At 44.8% G+C, this 8,978-nt stretch overlaps 2 long non-coding RNA genes across 2 annotated transcripts in view; both read right to left on the bottom strand.

Annotated features, from left to right (window-relative positions):
- Window positions 1-4,057: 4,057 nt before the first annotated feature.
- Window positions 4,058-8,978, bottom strand: part of LOC108797333 — an 8,000-nt gene continuing 3,079 nt past the window's right edge. The window contains exon 3 of the long non-coding RNA XR_001941878.1: window positions 4,058-4,069. This is a non-coding gene — a long non-coding RNA (uncharacterized LOC108797333). The remainder of the gene's footprint in view (window positions 4,070-8,978) is intronic.
- Window positions 4,571-5,789, bottom strand: LOC108797332. The gene is made up of 2 exons (XR_001941877.1): window positions 5,678-5,789; window positions 4,571-4,664 (listed from the first exon to the last, which is right to left on the bottom strand). It is a non-coding gene; the product is annotated as an uncharacterized LOC108797332 (long non-coding RNA).

The raw sequence follows: 8,978 nt of genomic DNA, 5'->3' as shown, positions 1-8,978 counted from the left end.
CGATTCCGAAGGCTATTTGGCTGTATCCCAATGGAAAACGCTCTACAAAACGGCCCAAAGTAGTACCTGGACCTTTTCAGGCGTGGGCCGTTTTGTAGGGCGTTAGGGACGGGCGGAAATACGCCAAGGTGGGAACGAGACCATTGACTACAATGCAATTTATATTTTTGACCGTTTTGTAGAGCGTTCGTCGAGCGTAGAACGCCCTACAAAACGGTCAGGTGTGAACGAGGGCTAAGAGAGGATCAATACACGAGTCTCTGTTACCATCTGTCAGAGACCTGGTTCAGAAAACCATATGCATAATATATGAATTGTAATTCACCAAATAAAAATGCATATAAAATAAATGTTTAATGTGTGCAAAAATATGAAATCTAACACCAATAACTGACACCAACCCACCCAATACATTCACTATAAATAGCGCCTGTGCCGAACTAAGAAAACAAATCTATATTAAAAAAATCCAAAAATCAAATGTTATTCTGTTAGGTTACATTACTGGGGTGTTGTACGATAGTACAGGGTCATGCAACTTACTAATAAAGTTATTTTTCTTATTCTCATACAGTTTTTGTGGTACAAACATGTGTTTCAGGGAGTACTTTTTATAAGGTTATCCAACATCATACTCACCAGAAGGTCCAACTGTATCTTAACGACACCAGAAGGTCCAACTGTATCTGAACGAAACCAGAAGGTCCACCAGTATTCAATTACACCAGAAGGTCCAACTGTATCTGAACATAACCAGAGGGTTCAGCAGTATCTGAACGAACCTAGAGGGTCCAGAGGTATCCGAACAGCACCAGAAGGTCCAACTGAATCTGAACGAACCTAGAGGGTCCAGAGGTATCCGAATGGCACCAGAAGGTCCAACTGAATCTGAACAAAATGAGAGGCCCAGCAGTATTCCAAATAACTGCAGAAGGTTCAACTGAATCTGAATGACACCAGAGGGTCCAGCGGTATCGGAACGACACCAGAAGATCGAACTGTATCTGCACAGCTCAAGACGGTTCACTGGTATCCGAACGACACCCGAAGGTCCAGCTGCATCTGAATGACACCAGAAGGTCCAGAGGTATCGGAAGGACACCAGAGGGTCCAGAGGTATTGGAATGACACTTTGTTTCCCCCCAGTTGCTTCTGGAATCTACTGTATGATATGCTCTGCTTTGAGGAATCTCTTCTATGGCTGTATTTACCAGATACTTGTGTGTATGTTCTTACAAATGTTATTCTCTTGTAATAGAAAACTCTTCCATAAAACCATTATTAGTATAATACAGGACTTGTATAGCGCTAAGAGTTTGCACAGTGCTTTGAAATAAAAAGGGAAACAGCTACCATATAGTGCAAGACAAGAGGGTTAGGAGGACCCTGATAGTAAGAGCTTACAATCTAAAGGGCAGATTATACAAAAGGTAACTGTGCAGGGGAAGAGTTGTGCAAGAAACTAAACCCATTAAACAGAAAACTAAAAAGGCTTTGGTGGAGTTGGACTTTAACATATCAGACTGGCAAAAATGTCTATAAATCTGAGCTGGGCTGATATTCTGATGGACAGTCGGCATCCTTAGTAGAACAATTTAATGTCAGCCTGCATAGGGGACTGGTGTGGGAGAAGCAGCGCGTGTGCCTATATACAGGTGTGGGTTTTCTGTACGGAACCTGACAGACCTAGGAATAAAACACATTCACTTAGAAGATATAAAGTACAATGATGATTTTTGTATTTCATTTCCTCTGTGGGCTTTTGGAGAAGTGAGGATTATGCAGAGCTCTGCTGCCCCCTGCTGATCATCACCAGTACCGACTCAGACAGACTGATTATCTGCAGTCACAGACTCTTGCAAAGAGCGACAAGGATATGCAAAGTATGGTAACTCAGAGTGACCAATCAGAAATTGTTTCTAAACTCATCACGCTACAGAAAAATGACATCTGCTCTGTATAATACATGGCCACAGTTTTGTGGATAGCTGACAATCACATCTATATGAGCTTGTTGGGCCTTCCAATCCAAATCCATGGCTATTAGTATGAATTTGGCTCAAACAGCCCCCACTCTACCTTTCTGATAGAAAAGAAGTATGAGAACCCCTGTCAATTTTTTTTTCTGAATTCCATGGGGGAGATTACGCTTCATTTCTTGTCCTAAGAGGAAATCTCTCTAAAGTGAGAGGAATTCCCCTCTTAGGCAGTTGTCACCAGAAAAGGTGTCCCCGATTGAAAGATTTCCCCTCAACATCTGTTTTGGTGACAGCTTAGCCGTTTCAATCTTCCCTCCCTACCTTCAGTCCCAGTAATAATGGTCACCAGGACAAAGAGGGACCGTGAACACCAGTGACAAAGATGCTGGAGAAACCTGAAAGAGGTTCTAATCTCTTATATACCAAATCCAAAACTGGCCCTTTCACTGCGTTATCACACACGCTGATATAAACTCCTATCCCTTCTGTGCCGTCTGTCTGTTTGAAGCATTGTACATGAGATGTCGCCTAGTTCAAGGAGTTGAAGTAGAACTCCAAGGAAAACTTCTTTTTTCCTATTGGCCCCCCTCCTCCTGTATAAAAATATAGTACCAATCTCTACTTATTCTCTCCACTCTCCATTAGTGTTCCCTGGCTCCTTCTTCGGTCCAGCACAGGAAGACCTCTCTGGGCAGGACGACAGTCATGTTATTCTCCCCATTCCCTATGAGCCCAGCCTGTAGTTCACATGCCTCCCTAGGGGGACATGTCATTACACAGGCTGGGCTCACCGTACTCCAGGAATGAGCGGCGCTAACATGTCATTACCTAAGCATCACTCAGTCCTGGAACAATGCCAGCCCCGTGCTGCCACCACGGCAGGAAGAGGTATATCAGGAAAAAGGTATGTTTTATTAAAATAACCCGGGGGGAGACCAAGCGCAGCTTCAGTGGGTGACCTGGGACATCCTGGAGTTCTGCCTTAAATTTTCTCTTACATGGTGGCAGTTAGGATTCCACAAACTAGAGGAAATGTGTCTGAATTGCTCATAACAACCAAAATCAGCATAAAGAAGAACTCCAGGCAGTTACAAACTTAACCCTTGCAGTGAGGCTACCCCCACACTGCCAGGGTTAACAGATCTTTTTTTTTACGGTCTAAAACGGTGGTGGGCAACTGGGACCCTCCAGCTGTGCTTTAACTACAAATTCCAACACGCCCCTGCCTCTGGGAGTCCTGCTTGTAACCGTCAGTTTTGCAATGCTTCATGGGACTTGTAGTTCCAAAACAGCCGGAGTCGCCCACTCTGGTCTAAAATGAAAAAAAGATACACTCACTTAATCCTCTGGCTGCTAGACCGGTCCCCACAGCCTCCGTCCCCCTCTGCTCCGGCGGTCTGAGGCTCTGCGTGTCATCACATCTATTAAAGTGTATTAGACTTGAGGACGCCGAGGCACTTTCCCCTGCCAGAAAAGTGGGGGAGAGAGGTGAGCAGTCTCTCACAGGATTGAGGCTTCTTTATTTGAGACCCTAGAGAAAATCGAGCAGTTAACCCTTGCAGTGTTGGGGCAGCCCCACTGCAAGGGTTAACTTTTCAAAATCCTAAAAGCTCTGCTGATCGGGGTTTGTGAGGACAAGGCATGTTCTCAGCTTGCATTTGAGAAGCTTGAAGCTTTTAATGTATTCCTGTTGACTTGTATAAAGAGAAAATCAGTTGTCATGCAGACAAATGTCCATATACAGAAACCATAGAAGAGCCAACCAATTACTTCACCGGCAATGAGATCTGGAGACCATGTACCGCTGACAACCCTCGCTGCCCAGAGTTCTTCTGTAAAGTTCTCATTTTCCTAATGGAAGTTAGCACCTTTGTAGTTACAATGAGATCACATGCATCCTGATGGAACCGTGTCCTATTTTACATTACTGAGAGGCAGTAAGACATCTTGGCCAAGGGGACATATCCAGGAAATGAAGCAAGGAGACCATAGTCATGGAGTCCCTGGGCAATATAAGAAGCATGGAAAGCAAACTTCCCCTCACCCCCACTGACTACACTCCACTCCAAGTGCCCGGTATTAAGAGTTCCCTGTCCTCTGCTAGCAAGATATGTGGGGGAAAAAATAAAAATAAAAGAAGAAGAGCAGAGCAGCATTCCAGCCGATTACAGCAAAAGCAGCCATAATAGTAAAAACATAGCAAATGCTACACAAAGGACACAATTGTACCTGTTGTGTCATAACGGCTGCTTTTGCTGCTCTTCTCTTTTTTCCAAATACAAGAAGCATCTCTGCATCTGAAATATCAGGTATAAATATTGTAACACAGAGGTTGGCAACCTCGGCACTCCAGCTGTGCTGAAACTACAAATTCCATCTTGCCTCTGCCTCTGGGGGTCATGTCTGTGGCTGGTAGTGTCTTGCAATGCCTTATGGGACTTGTAGTTCCACAACAGCTGGAATGCAGAGGTTGCAGACCACTGTGGTAAGAGATCACCCAGCGCGCATGCACGCGCACACACATACACACACAACTCTGACCTTTGAGGAGGGGCTGGAAGGTTGGGATCTCCTGCAGTTTGATGACCTCGGGGTCCTTTGTGATGTTCCGGAGAGACTGTGTCCCAGGAGCCACCACTACAATGTCGTCCATCTTCGCTCTCTGTCTGGCCGGTGAGGGATGTGCTGGTAACATAATAATGAATAACTATGAAGCCTTCGGAGGAAACCTGTGCTGACCCTTCTGCAATAAATCTGCTAACATCGGCTCGCTGGCTCAGCAATTGCCGCTTTCACTTCCACAATTCAGAACCTCCAACACAAACAGATTTTCTAGTTAAGGGGAAACTTTAATCTGCTTGTATTTCGCCTTTCCTGGTTCCTCCCCTCATCAACATGCTAATTCTTATTATTTTTTTTAATAAAACTTTTCTGCTTTACCTTATTTTAGAGCCAGTGACATAATCACTGGGTCTATGTGCTTCTTTATGCAATGCAGGCAAATCATGGCTGGTGGGAGGGGCTGGCAGGGTGCTGTACATAGATTTCTGAAAACATCACAGTGCCCTGTCTCAGGACTCCTCTCAAGAGCCTTTAGCACTGATGCAAGCAGTGGACTGGTGTGGGAGGACTTATCCAAATATCAAAATGCCTTGATGGATGAATGTTAGTCTAGAGGACTAGGTGTTTCTAGGAAGGCAGAATTTGCATGCAGACACCATAGGTAACATTCACATGTGATGTCGAGGCTCCATGATCCAAAGAACTGAAATCCAGTGAATGAAAGGGACAGTCCAGGGACAGTCAGGCTGCGGAGGAAAGCTCTAGATGAAGCTGGGCCAGCCAGGAAATGAGGTGGGCCTGCAAGAGGCTGATACCAGGCCAAGTCAGGTCCTTACACTGCTTTATATTGTATCAATGAATACAGAGCTGCATTCATTTGTGTCTTGTATATCTGCCGGATGTATTATCAATGCTGCAGGAAAAATGTCCTGTTACCCATAGCAACCAATCATCCCAAAGTCATTTCTGCAAACAGCGATTTTGAATGGTTGCTATGGGGAAACGAGATTTGGTTGCGTTATCCGCTAAATATGACTATTCAAACCCTCCAATGTCATGAAATGCCAGCAATGACTATCCCTACCCCCAAATTATTCCGGAGCTGTACGCAGGAACAGACTTGTATTCAGACTTACCAGAGTTGGAATCTCCATGCCGGATGTCATGCTCATTGCTCTGCTCCGCCCCCATGATGGAGAACGCCGGCGGTGTCTCGCCTACAACCAGTTCTGGAGCAAGAAAATAGAAACCGGTTAAGATCTGGTATGACTGTAACCCCAACCATCATATTAGAACCAAAACCTGGGTCACATGCCTCCATTACTAATGCTCTGGGGGACAGTATTCTGTCCAAAATGTTACCCCTCTCCTCAGAGATCTGTCCTGCCTAGCAGCCGCCACTACAGAGGTCTCCTGGCCGGGCTTCTTTTACACTCATGTGTGGGAGAACCTCCTTTATACCTATGGAGAGGCCATCTATTATGCATCTCAACTGCGGATGGCTGCTCTATAGGAATGAAGACTCTACTGCATGTGTGTGGAAAAACAAGACCCGACCGGGAGAGTACTGCAGAGGGTGAATCTCTCCTCTGTCAGGGTTCTTACCCTTCCAAGCTTCATCTGAAGCTAAAAACTTAAACCGACACTAAACCTTTTGATTTAGTTGATAATTAATAATAAAAATGTATCTTATTTGTGTATCACTCGGCTGTAGATCTTCAAATCATCTCTGAATTGGAGCCGACACTGTGCTTCCTTCTGGAGGGGGGCTACTTTTGTTCCCCATGGTCCATGTGTGTGTTGTAAAGTTCTCAACTGCGGATGGCTGCTCTATAGGAATGAAGACTCTACTGCATGTGTGTGGAAAAACAAGACCCGACCGGGAGAGTACTGCAGAGGGTGAATCTCTCCTCTGTCAGGGTTCTTACCCTTCCAAGCTTCATCTGAAGCTAAAAACTTAAACCGACACTAAACCTTTTGATTTAGTTGATAATTAATAATAAAAATGTATCTTATTTGTGTATCACTCGGCTGTAGATCTTCAAATCATCTCTGAATTGGAGCCGACACTGTGCTTCCTTCTGGAGGGGGGCTACTTTTGTTCCCCATGGTCCATGTGTGTGTTGTAAAGTATTCACCGCTCCAAGCTCGCTCCTGTGATGGACTACAATCAGTAATAAACTAAAGGTGAAATGGTAGTCCATCACAGGAGCGAGCTTGGAGCGGTGACTACTTTACAACACACACATGGACCATGGGGAACAAAAGTAGCCCCCCTCCAGAAGGAAGGACAGTGTCAGCTCCAATTCAGAGATGATTCGAGGATCTACAGCCGAGTGATACACAAATAAGATACATTTTTGTTAATAAGTAAAAGGTACTTAAATACTTTGTAAGATTTAACTCCCGTGTTTACGGTACCTTTAAAATGTTGGCTTTGGCTACACTTTTTTTTTACATTGTGTTTATTAAATTTTTCAGCAGTGCAAGCAGTATTACAATCAACAATGTAGAAAACGCGTTCAACACAAAGCAAGCAGGCAAACATAAGAACACCTGGGACAGTCAGCTGGGTCAGCTTTAGATACCCTTCAGGGAACGAAACTGAATCCCAAAAAACATTAAACGGGGATAGAGATCTTTATTAGTGCAATGTAAGTCATTTTCAAATCTCATTGGACGTAGCTGAAAAATAACAGTTGTTGCTCCGATACAGAAACCAGCATTGCTGGACTCCCTGGGGCTGATTTTGGATTTCCTCCAGCTTCCATCATGTTATTCCAGTTGGTAGATTTCTATTCATCAAAAGTCTGATCTGCTGGTTGATTTATATGGCTTGTCTGTTTTTAAGGTTGTGTACTGCCTGGGGAAAGGCACAATGTCGGAAACACCTTTCAGTGTTTTTTGTACTGATTGTTTAATGAAGCTACCCTTGTTATACGTGGCTCAGTGAATTGTATGTATGTGGGTTTCATTTGTATGTATAACTTGCTTTGCATGTCTTCTATATCTGACTGTGCACACACAACCATAAGGTGAGAAAGAAGGTGAACCCCTTTATGGAGAACACATAGCAAAATATGGTCACTCGGAGCACCCAGAGTACCACATCTTTATGCAAAGACTTTCAAAGCAGAACTCCGGGTAAAATATTTCTGAACCCTTAAAGTCCGGCTACCTCCACACTGCAAAGGTGAGGTGCTCGTTTTTGACTTGGTTCAAAATAAAAAAGTTACACTCACCTGATCCTCGGAGCCGGCTTGCTCTTAGACTGTCTTTGTAATATCCCATTCGCACACTGTAGCGATGTAACCTAGAATTCAATGGGTGCTGGAACAACAGGCAGATGGCGCCACAGTATACAATATAGAACCTTGGTTGTCAACTGGTGGGTCGCGACCCCTGTCCAGTGGGTCGCCACATGCCTTCCACTTTTCTAGGTGAGCCTCCCCCTAGAGAAGCACAGTCAGTTCTCGCACCGAGCAGCCATTTAAAATTATGATGCCCGGTGCCGAGTGTCGACTTGAGATGGGGTGAGGTGGGGCTATGGCCGCAAGGGAGCTCCATTCATACGTGCATTGCTTAGAGCTCATCACATTGTGGCTCCCGGCACCTCTACAGGGCACACACGAGAGCTTTACAAGCAATACACATATGGATGGGGAACCATCACAGCACAGTAGACCACACTGGACCCCAGGTTGAGGATCCGCTCAAATTTCCTTAATGGCAACCCAAACGCACCTCCCACCAACAGTTCGATTGCGCAGTACCGTGACATGGAACATTGCAGTGCAACTTGGGTCGCGACTTAATGACCAAGGACAAATGTGGGTCCTGAGGTTACCCAGGTTGAGAACCACTGATCTAGAAGATCTGTTGTCTGTACACCATTCTGCCTCAGAATGTTATCTTTATTCGTAATCCTTTAGCATGACAGGTAAATGCACCGTACACTTTGCTTGATGAAGGGGTCCTGCGAGGCACATGCCATGCTAAAGGATTACGAATAAAGATAACATTCTGAAGCAGGATCGGTGTGCGGACAACAGATCCTCTATATAGTTCTTAGACTGGTCCCTTTTGCCTTGATCCCCCTCTGCTGCCACAGTCTAAGGTCCCTGAGTCATCACGTTCTATACACAGTGTATAGGACATGAGAACATCCAGGGATATTCCATTGCTGCAGTGAAGGATGAGACAGGCAGGTAAGTATAGCTTTGATAAAAACAAGCGCTTTACCCTTGCAGTGTGGGAGTAGCCCCACTGTGAGGGTTAATACAAATATTACCTGGAATTTAGATCAGATGGTTAGGGAGCAGACAAGAGATTATCCTCTCCATACATAACCCACTCCCCATGTAATCAAAGTGCTTTCCCCTACAGCAATTATTGAGCATTCATCTTTAATCCTTCAAATTGCATTCCATTTACTAT

This window comes from Nanorana parkeri, unplaced genomic scaffold (assembly GCF_000935625.1).
Source record: "Nanorana parkeri isolate BGI_ZX_2015 unplaced genomic scaffold, ASM93562v1 scaffold1261, whole genome shotgun sequence".
Classification (NCBI taxonomy): Eukaryota; Metazoa; Chordata; class Amphibia; order Anura; family Dicroglossidae; genus Nanorana; species Nanorana parkeri.
Note: the sequence above shows the minus strand (reverse complement) of the source record. Positions and strands in the feature narration are given on the sequence as shown.